Here is a 10025-nt window from a genome sequence, read left to right on the forward strand (position 1 = left end):
GAGTATCAACAATCCTTAATCCAGATTAAGTGTGGGCATGACCCAGAATTGCACCATCTCAGAACACATGATCAAGATAAAGTTAGATTTAAGTTATATGTCATAGGCCCACGAACCTAAGAAAAATAAATTCTGGATGGTTTGAAAATTTATGATCTAAGCAACCAATCCAATCTACAACAAACTCGATTTAAGCAAGTTCAAGTTTAAGACCTGTTTGGTTTGGTGTAAGTAGCAAACCAGGAGCCCACTTCACCAAAATGGCTTAGTCTTTCAGGCCAAAGTCACTTAGAGTCATTTCTCCTTTAATTGGACTATGGTGTTAGAGTGAAAGGGATACAAATATAATTATATATAGGATAAATTCTATCCCCTATATGCTAATTAAAATAGATAATAACTCAATAATATCAAATTCAGTGAATATAAATCAAAACAAGCACAAGGATACCAGATTTGTATTATGAATTTTTTACTACATAAAATAATAAGATTACTGCAAATCTTCTCTAAATCAACTAGAGGCTATACAAATATATATAATTAAGAATAAATCTTGACTTCATAATAAAATAATCATCACCAATAAAGTGGATATCAACAATAAATAGGGACAGATCTCACCTAATATAAATATTTGAAATAATTTATGGAAAAGACTTTTTAAAGATCAGAATCGATCAACTTATAGTTCACGATGTCAGAAATAAATATTAAAATTTCATCAAAATCGAGATATGATCAACTGTCCGATATTCTGACAAAGTAGCCCCAAAATCTTTTATTTTCCTTCTCCTCTCCTTGCCGTAGCCTCTATTTTTCTGCTTCTGCGTGCCTTTCTCGCACTGATTTCTTTTCTTTTAATGTTTTGATTGAGATGGATCCCACCACATATGGGCGTGACATCATCAATAAATCTTCCCCTCACGTCCATGTGGGAAAGACCAGCAAACCAACATTAGCTCTATAGCCTGCAAGCTTATTTGTAGGCAATGATTTAGTCAGATATCTGAAGCATTATCATATGTGTAAATCTTCTCCAGCTGTAATAACTTCATCTCCAAAGCATCCCATATCCAATGATATCTCATATCAATGTGCTTCAACTTCGAATAGAAAGTCGAATTCTTGCTGAGATGAATTATACTCTGATTATCACAATACAGGATAAATTTTTCTTTTCTCAGATCAAGTTCCTCAAGAAACTTCTTCATCCATAATAACTCCTTGCTGGCTTCTGTCACTACAATATATTCTATCTTTGTAGTTGACAAAGCAATACATTTCTGCAATTTAGACTGCCATGAGATAACTCCTCCTAAAAAGGTCATCAAGTATCCCGATGTAGACTTTCTAGAATCAACATCACTGGTGATGTATGCATCTGTATATCCATCCAACACAGATTTATCAATGCCAAAATACAGACATACTCTAAAAGTGCCTTTGAAATATTTGAAAATCCACTTTACTGTAGTCCAATGCACCTTGCCTGAATTAGAAAGAAATCGATTGACAACACCAACAGCATGAGCAATATTCAGCCTAGTACACACCATGTCGAACATCAAACTGCCAACCGTAGATGCATAAGGGATCTTCTGCATCTTCTCCTTCTCTTCCCCACTAGTAGGATACTATTTGAAGCTCAATTTGAAGTGACCTGCAAGTGGAGAGCTAATGGGTTTGGAGTTGCTCATTTAGAATCTCTCTAATATTTTCTCTATGTATCTCTCCTAAGATAGCCAGTGTTCCATTCTTCCTATCATAGGTAATCTTTATACCAAGAATCTGCTTTACTAATCTCAAGTCTTTCATAGCAAAGTACTTAATTCGGTCTTCAAGTTCTGAATTCTCTTGGCATCATGATCAACAATCAGCATATCATCAATATATAATAGAAAAATGATGAAATCATCCTCACTGAATCTCTTCTTCAATCTACTACTAGATTTTCCTTGTCTTTAGCTATGAACCCCTCTGGCTGCTCCATATAAATTTTCTCTTCAAGATCAATATGAAAAAATATTGTCTTTATGTTAAGCTACTCGATTTTCAAATTCAGACTGACTGCCATATCAAGAACAACTTAGATCGAAGGTATCTTGATCATGGATGAAAAAATCTCCTCAAAATCCATACCCTTCTTTAACTGAAGCCTTTCACAAACAGTCTTACCTTGTACCTCGATTGTGAGCTGTATTTTTCTATTTTGAATATGAACACCCATTTATTCTTGAGTGTTTTCTTCCCCTTGGATAGCTCTATCAAATCAAAAGTGTGGTTCTGATGCAGTGATTTCATCTCTTCTTGTGTGGCTTCAAACCATTTTTCTTTCTATATATGTGACATAGCCTCCTGAAAATATTCTAGCTCTCTCCTGTCAGTCACCATCACACATTCGTGCAGAGAATATCTTTGAGAAGGCTGATGCTCTCTGATAGACCTTCTCAGCTAGTGTTCTATCATTGACTGTGTTAGAGTTTGCTTACCATGCTCATCCGATACACTGTCACCATATGTAAGCTCATCATTCATCATATCACCATCCTCTACAGTTTGTCCATCATCAATATCTGCTCTAGCTTGAAATGCAAAAGGTAGATCAACAAATAACTTTGTAGTAGACTTTGACTTATCTGCTTTCTTTATATCTTCAATTGTCTGATCCTCAAAAAATACTACATCTCGACTTCTGATCAACTTCTTCTCTATTAGATCCCATAGCCTGTATCTAAACTGCTTATATCTATGCCTTAAAAAGATGCACTCTTTTGACTTACTGTCAAACTTTAACTGCTCATCTCTAGGAATATGAACAAAGGTCTTGCATCCAAATACTCTTGAGATAGTCATAAGAAATTGACTTTTCTATCCATACCTTCTCAAGAACATCACTGTCAAGGGCATATGAAGGAGAGAGATTAATCAAATCAATCGCAGTCCTCATAACTTCATTCCAAAAAGAGCTAGGCCATTTCGAATGAGAAAGCATGCATCAGACTCTTTCAATGATGGTACAGTTCATCCTCTCTATCACTCCATTTTGCTGAGGTATTTTTGGGATAGTCTTCTTTAATTTAATGCCATGTTGTCTGCAGTATCTCTCAAATGAACTTCGATATTTACCATCATTGTCTGTTCGGATGCATCTTGTTTTTCTTTAAAGACGTCGAACACCTAATTTTTAGATCTTGAAGCAAAAGTCCACAACTTTTGAGAATGGCCGTCCATAAAAGTAACAACATACAGTGCACCACTAAGTGTCTTTATGGTTATGGCGTATACATCAGTGTGAACTAAATCTAACACATGTGATCTTCTATGTGAGGAGAGCTTATAAAATGAAATCTTATGCTGGTTGTCATATAAACAGTGAGCGCAAGATCTTAAGTGTGTACCTTTTAAAAAAAGCAGATTATGTCTGGATAGAACATCAAGTCCCTTCTCACTCAAATGGTCAAGTCGCCGATGCCACAAGTCTGTGGAGGTCTCCTCAACTGCATTACTTTTCTGCACATCTTAGCTTGCAATATAAAAAAGTCAGCTTTTTTATCTTTTGCTAAAATCAAAGAATCTTTGGTAAGCTTCCATTTTTCTTCACCAAAGTAAATAGATTAGCTTTCATCGTCTAGGATATAGACAGAAATCAAATGCAATCCAATATCAAGAATATGTCTCATATTTTTCAACAACAGTCGGCACCCCGTATTGATCTCCAAGCAAACATCTCTCATACCAATAAGCTAAGCTGCCACATCATTTTTCATTCTAACATGCCCAAAATCACCTTTGGAGTAGGACAGAAGAAGTCTCTCTGAGATGTAACATAATATGAGACAGCTGAATCAATTACCTAGCTGGGTTCCTGATACGTGAGATTGATACACTTGTCATCACAAGCAATCATAATCTCATCATCAAATGCAATTATAGTTGTACTCTATATCTCTTTTTCTTTTTCACTACTCTGATCCTGATCTCTCTTATACTTTCTGCGCTCTCTGAAAATGTTCTAGCTTTTTATAGTAGTAGCAAGTGGCATCCTTCTTGGACTTTGATCGATCTCTGAATTTCTCCTAGTCTTTTCTGTCATGGAACTCACCATCTTATTTACTGTAGGATGATCTATTTTTGCTTCTCCTCCTCTACTCTGTAACCAGTGTCTTAGAACTTGTATCTGTCAAATCCTTCTCTTTTCACCTATTTGCTTCATTCAATATACTATCCTTTATCATAGTCATGATAAATTTATCACTGACAGTGAAATTACTCAGTGTAACCACTAATGTCTCCCAACTGTCTGATAACAAACTCATTAAGATCAATGCCTGCACCTCATCATCAAGAAGCAGTTTCATCATAGCCAACTGATGCAAGATATTCTGAAAATTATTCAAGTGCTCGGAAGTATTCTACCTATCCTTGTACTTTAGGTTCACATGTCTTCTATCAGATAGGCTTTATTCTGTGCATTCTTCTACTGGTATAAATTCTTCAGTTTCTTCCAAACATGGTAAGCATCTGTTTTTGTAGCAACATCATGGATTACACTTACATCGATCTAATGTTTGATCATGGCCGTGGCTTTCCTATTTAACTTTTTTCACTCATCAACCTTTACATTATGTGGCATTTTTTCTATAATTCAATTGGCTTAAACAAATCTCGACAATATAATAAATCTTCCATCATCATCCTCCACAAGAAGTAATTTGATAAAGTTTATTTAACCATACTGGATTTACCTTTCATTTTAATTAGCATAAATGATACTGACTGTCTAATCATAGTACTTTGATATCAATTGTTGGGATAAAAAGGCCATAAATATAATTATATCCAAGATAAATTTTATTCTTTATGTACTAATGAAACAGACAATAACTTAACAATATCAAGTTCAATGAATATAAATCAAAACAAGCATAAGGACATCATATTTGTGTTGTAAATCTTTCACTATATAAAATAATAGGATTACTATATATCTTCTCTAAATTAACTAGAGGCTATACAAATATATATTATCAAGAATAAATCTTGATTTCATAATAAAATAATAATCATCAATAAAGTGGATATCAATAATAAATAGAGATAGGTCTTATCAAATGTAGGTATTTGAAATAATCTATGGAGAAAATTTTTCAAATATCAGAATCGATCAACTTATAGCTTTCAATGTCAAAAATAATATATTGCAATTTCATCAAAATAGAAAGAGGATCAACCATCCAATCTTTTGATAAAATAATTTTAAAATTTTTTATTTTTCTTCTTCTTCTCTCTTTGCCACGGCCTCTGTTTAGCGTGCCTTTTTTGCACTGGTTCATTTTCTTTTAATGTTTTGGTTGGGACGGTCCCACCACATGTTGGCGTTACACCGGCAACATATGGTAAGAACTAAATTCAACTCCACTTCAGGCCAACCAAACACCTAAATAGGTTCCCTCTTATCTGAACTGAGTTTCGATGTCCAAATAAAAGCAACCAAATTGGCTTCTAGTATAAATGGACATGGACATAATTGATGGAACATACCTAACCATTTCATAAATAAGTTGGGTTCAATTTGGAATCATGACATGCTTAATTCATTTTGACCCTTTTAATACATGAGTTGGGTCAATTAAATAATAGGTTTTACATTGATTAAACAAGTCTTAAACTATTTGAATAAGTTAAACAAGCAATGCTGGTTGGATTAGCTTACATGTTTGATAATAAGGTCAAGTTCCGTTTTGAATTTTGATCAATTTAATAAATATATCAAATTTAGATTGATAGGCCCACTCTTATCCAACTTGCCATGTATCTAACCTCACCTCACCCAATTGGCACCTCGCTTAGTAGATCATAGCCTTTTTCTCCTTTTTCCTGATAGCAAACCATGCTTCAAAAAGTTGATACTTTAATGTTTTAGATGGGAAATAATGGCCACTTATAATGAAAATGTAAGTCATTATTCTTCAATTGTGATAGTCACTTGATAAACCTATACATTTTAAATGTGCAAATTTTGTAGCATTGAAAAGTATAAACTTTGAGTCAATTAATGATCAAAAGAACATCCTATTTAGTCAATATTGTTTTGAACAAATATTTGTGTTATTTGCTTTATGATAATTTTTATTTTAAATTCTAAAATTTTTAATCATAATAATTTTGAATAAATATAATATTACAATGGCTGGCAATAATTTTGATGTACATCAGTCATAATGAAATGATGATACTGTTAGATATCAAGATCATTTTGTTTGTAATTGGATATCTAAACTTAATTCGGGCCATCGAGATATTTTGAGCATGTTTGGTTCATGATCGTAATTAGAATCAGATTTAGAAATTAGAATGGATTATAATGAGAATGAGAATGATCATATAATCTCTCGACGTATTTGGTGGGTAATTAGAATCAGAATTAAAATGAGATTTGAATATTAGGAGTGAGTAGGGATTGGATTTTGGATGACTGAGGCATTCTCATTCTCTCCAAAATGGGAATGAAAATGGAACTCCATCTAAATCCCAACCAAATGGCTAGAATAAGAATTACTCATTTTTATTTCTATTATAGAGTCTAATTCTCTCCAACCAAATATGCTTTTTAGCATTTGATTGGTATGAAATGAAGCTAAGCTTAATTCCAAGTAATTTAACCTAGGAGGAGTCAAAACTACTTCGATGAAATGGGCTCTCACTTAGCTCACTTATACAAAGCCAACCCATAGCCTAATGACTCACCCATTAATTGGCTCAGGCCTATTTTAGATCTAGGAGTTTCATTTTATGGATGAGTTGTTTATTTTACCATATCTTTTAGACTTTTCATGCTGTTAGTTATCTCAAAATCTATTTTACCATGTATATAATATAAACTTCTTTTGTAACAAAAACTAAGTATATTGACTAGTAATATAGCAAAACAAGGGATATGATAATATAAGTCACGCATATCTGAATAAATATTATATGTTAATCTAATTATTTTTTTAAAAAATTAATAAAATATCCAATCCAAATCATAATTCTCAAATGGAATTTTTCAAAAAAAAAAATCTATTTCAAAATTGATTTTGCAAGAAAAATCAAATTTTATTTGACAGTGTCATTCATATTTAGCCTCCATAGATCATATTATCTCTCCATATATCTAGTAGCATATTTTCTCAATCGAGATGCCAATTTTTTATCTCAACTTAACAAGGGGCGAGAGGATGCCAATGAAAAGAGTAGCAACATTTTGATTTCAACTTAACTAGAAGTGGAGGGAGGCTTGGGAAAGGAGCAATAATATCATCGATAAAAGTTTTTTTTATGATAATGGGATCCACATGCCACCTGATAATTTATTGTAAGATAAGAAATAAATTTACAGTATTTGTGCTGTGAGCCACTTGAGGATGTGGTCCCAACAATATATACATATCAGCTTAGGAATTACATACAGAATAAGAGTTTATGTTGCTCTGCTCATACAACATTTATTAGAAAGTGCTTGCTTAGATTACAAACATTTGCGTAGGCTCATCTTCTCTTTCTTTTCTTGTGGTTGTGGAAATATATTTTTTAAGCTTTAACTTGCACCTAGAGCTTCTAATATTTTGCCTACAGTGCTTTGTATTTCTTTTAGTACCATGAAGAACTATGGCTTATTTGTCTCGGAGGTTATTGAAGTCTAATTTTTAAATAAAAATAAAGCTTCCTTAAGCACTAATATGGGGGTGTTTGCTTAAAATTGGAAAATTCTTTTGTTTCTCTCCTTCCATATGCTCCAGATAATCATTGCAACTAAAGAATCCAATATTGATCTTGAGTTTTGCTCTTTGTCTTTTCTGCTCTTTATAGTCCACCAGTTATCCAGGGAAGCTAGGATGTAGGGATTTTCCATTTTCTCTATAATGGGGCTCTAAATTTTTATCTTAAATTCTAAAATTCTTAATCATGATAATTTTGAATAAATACAATATTACAATAGCCGGCAAAAATTTTGATGTAAATCTATCATAATGAAATGATGATACTATTAGATATTAAGATCATTTTATTTATAATTAGATATCTAAACTTAATTCGAGTCATAGAGATATTTTGAGTGCATTTGGTTCACAATTAGAATTGAAATCGAATTCAAAAATTAGAATGGATTAGAATAAGAATCGGAATGATTATATCTCTCGACGCATTTGATTTGTATTGAAATCGGAATTGAAATGGGATTTGAATATTAGGAGAGAGTGGGTATTGGATTTTGGGTGACTAAGACATTCTCATTCCCTTTAAAATGGGAATAAAAATGGAACTCTATCTAAATTCCAACCAAATAGCTAGAATGAGAATTACTCATTCTTATTTTCATTATAAAGTCCAACTCCCCACAATCAAATATTTCTTTTAGCATTTGGTTGGTATGAAATGAGGCCATGCTGCAGTTTAGGTTATTTGATCGAGGAGGAGTCAAAACTACTTCAGTGAAATGGGCTCTTACTTAGCTTACTTATATATAAACCAACTTATAGCCTAACGACTCACCTATTAATTGGCTCGGGCCCATTTTTAGATCTAAAAGTTTCATTTTATGGAAGAGATACTTATTTTACTGTATTTTTTAGACTTTTCATATTGCTAATTATCTCAAAATCTATTTTACTATGTGTTGGGTATAAAATCTCCCCCCGGCCGAAGTTTGTAAAGGACAGATCTTTCTAGGGCTCTTCTGGCTCCCGACCTTGTGCATGGCGCCTCCCCGAACCTCTTCGATCATCTGAACTTCTCCAATAGTGAACTTCTGCATCCATCCATCGGGCCACCCCGAAGGCCCTCTGGGACTCACTGTCTGCCAACCTTCTACAACAACCGACCCCCTGAGTTTCTACCCCGAACTTCTCTCGGGCTTCGCCAGCATCCGAGCTTCCCCGACAATGTGGTTTCTACGATAACCAGACTCCATCCGAATTTCTACGGTGGTTGACCACCCCCCAGATCCTAATCGAGCTCCCACGAGAGTCGAGCTCCCACGAGAGCCGAACTTCTACTACGAGCGGTCTACTCCGAGCTCCTATCGCAGGCTGGCTATCCCAGACGTCTACTGTAAGCAAATTTCATTCAAGCCTCTACTATAAACAAATTTCTTCTGAACTTCTATTACAGGTAGACTTCAGCCGAGCTACTCCGTAGCGAATGGATTTTGGACGAACTACTACGACGAGACCCCACTCCGAGCTCCCACGATAACTGATCCTCGCCCGAGCTCCTACAATGGACGGTCCCCTCCCGACCTCTCACGGGAATAGGATCCCGTTCGAACTTCTCTAGCGGATGGATTTCGGACGAGCTTCTATAACGGATGAGCTCGAGCAGCTGGGTCCCTATGATAGCCGATCGCCTCCGATGTCTGTTGAGCCTCACCCACGCTATCCGAAGTCCATCGCCGACCGACCTCCTACCAGGCTCCCCATAAAATCGGACTTCCTCGACGGACGATCTTCGGATGAGCCTCCACATTAGATAAATCCCAGATGGGCTTCCCCGGACTCTGCCAACAGAAAATCTCCATCCGAGCTCCTACGACAGGCGACTCCCGCCTGAAATGTCAGCGACCTCGGAACACCCGGGCCTCTCCCAGAACGATGATGTGAAGAGCCATTCTGCTTCATTAGGCATCCTAGCCGAGCTTCAATCGACGAATCCGAACTCTCTGACAAGCCACGACAAAAGCCGCCATCCTGTTCCACTCACTGCAACGGATTTCACGCAGCTCCACCACTCTCTGGCAAGTCACGATAACAGACACCACTCCACTCTCCGCAATAAGCTTCATGTGGCCCTGAACTACCCCTGACGCCACTACTCTCCGTAACAAACTCCACGCGGCTCTGAACAGTCCACTACTAGACGGTTACAGACGTCGCTGTCGATCAGTTACACCCTCCATCTATAAATACGTACCTCCAGATATGTTCTTCTCTAAGCTCAAAACTCTATCTTGAAACTTTGCCTAAATTTCTGCTCGAGCACTC

This window comes from Elaeis guineensis, chromosome 5 (genome assembly GCF_000442705.2).
Source record: "Elaeis guineensis isolate ETL-2024a chromosome 5, EG11, whole genome shotgun sequence".
NCBI lineage: Eukaryota > Viridiplantae > Streptophyta > Magnoliopsida > Arecales > Arecaceae > Elaeis > Elaeis guineensis.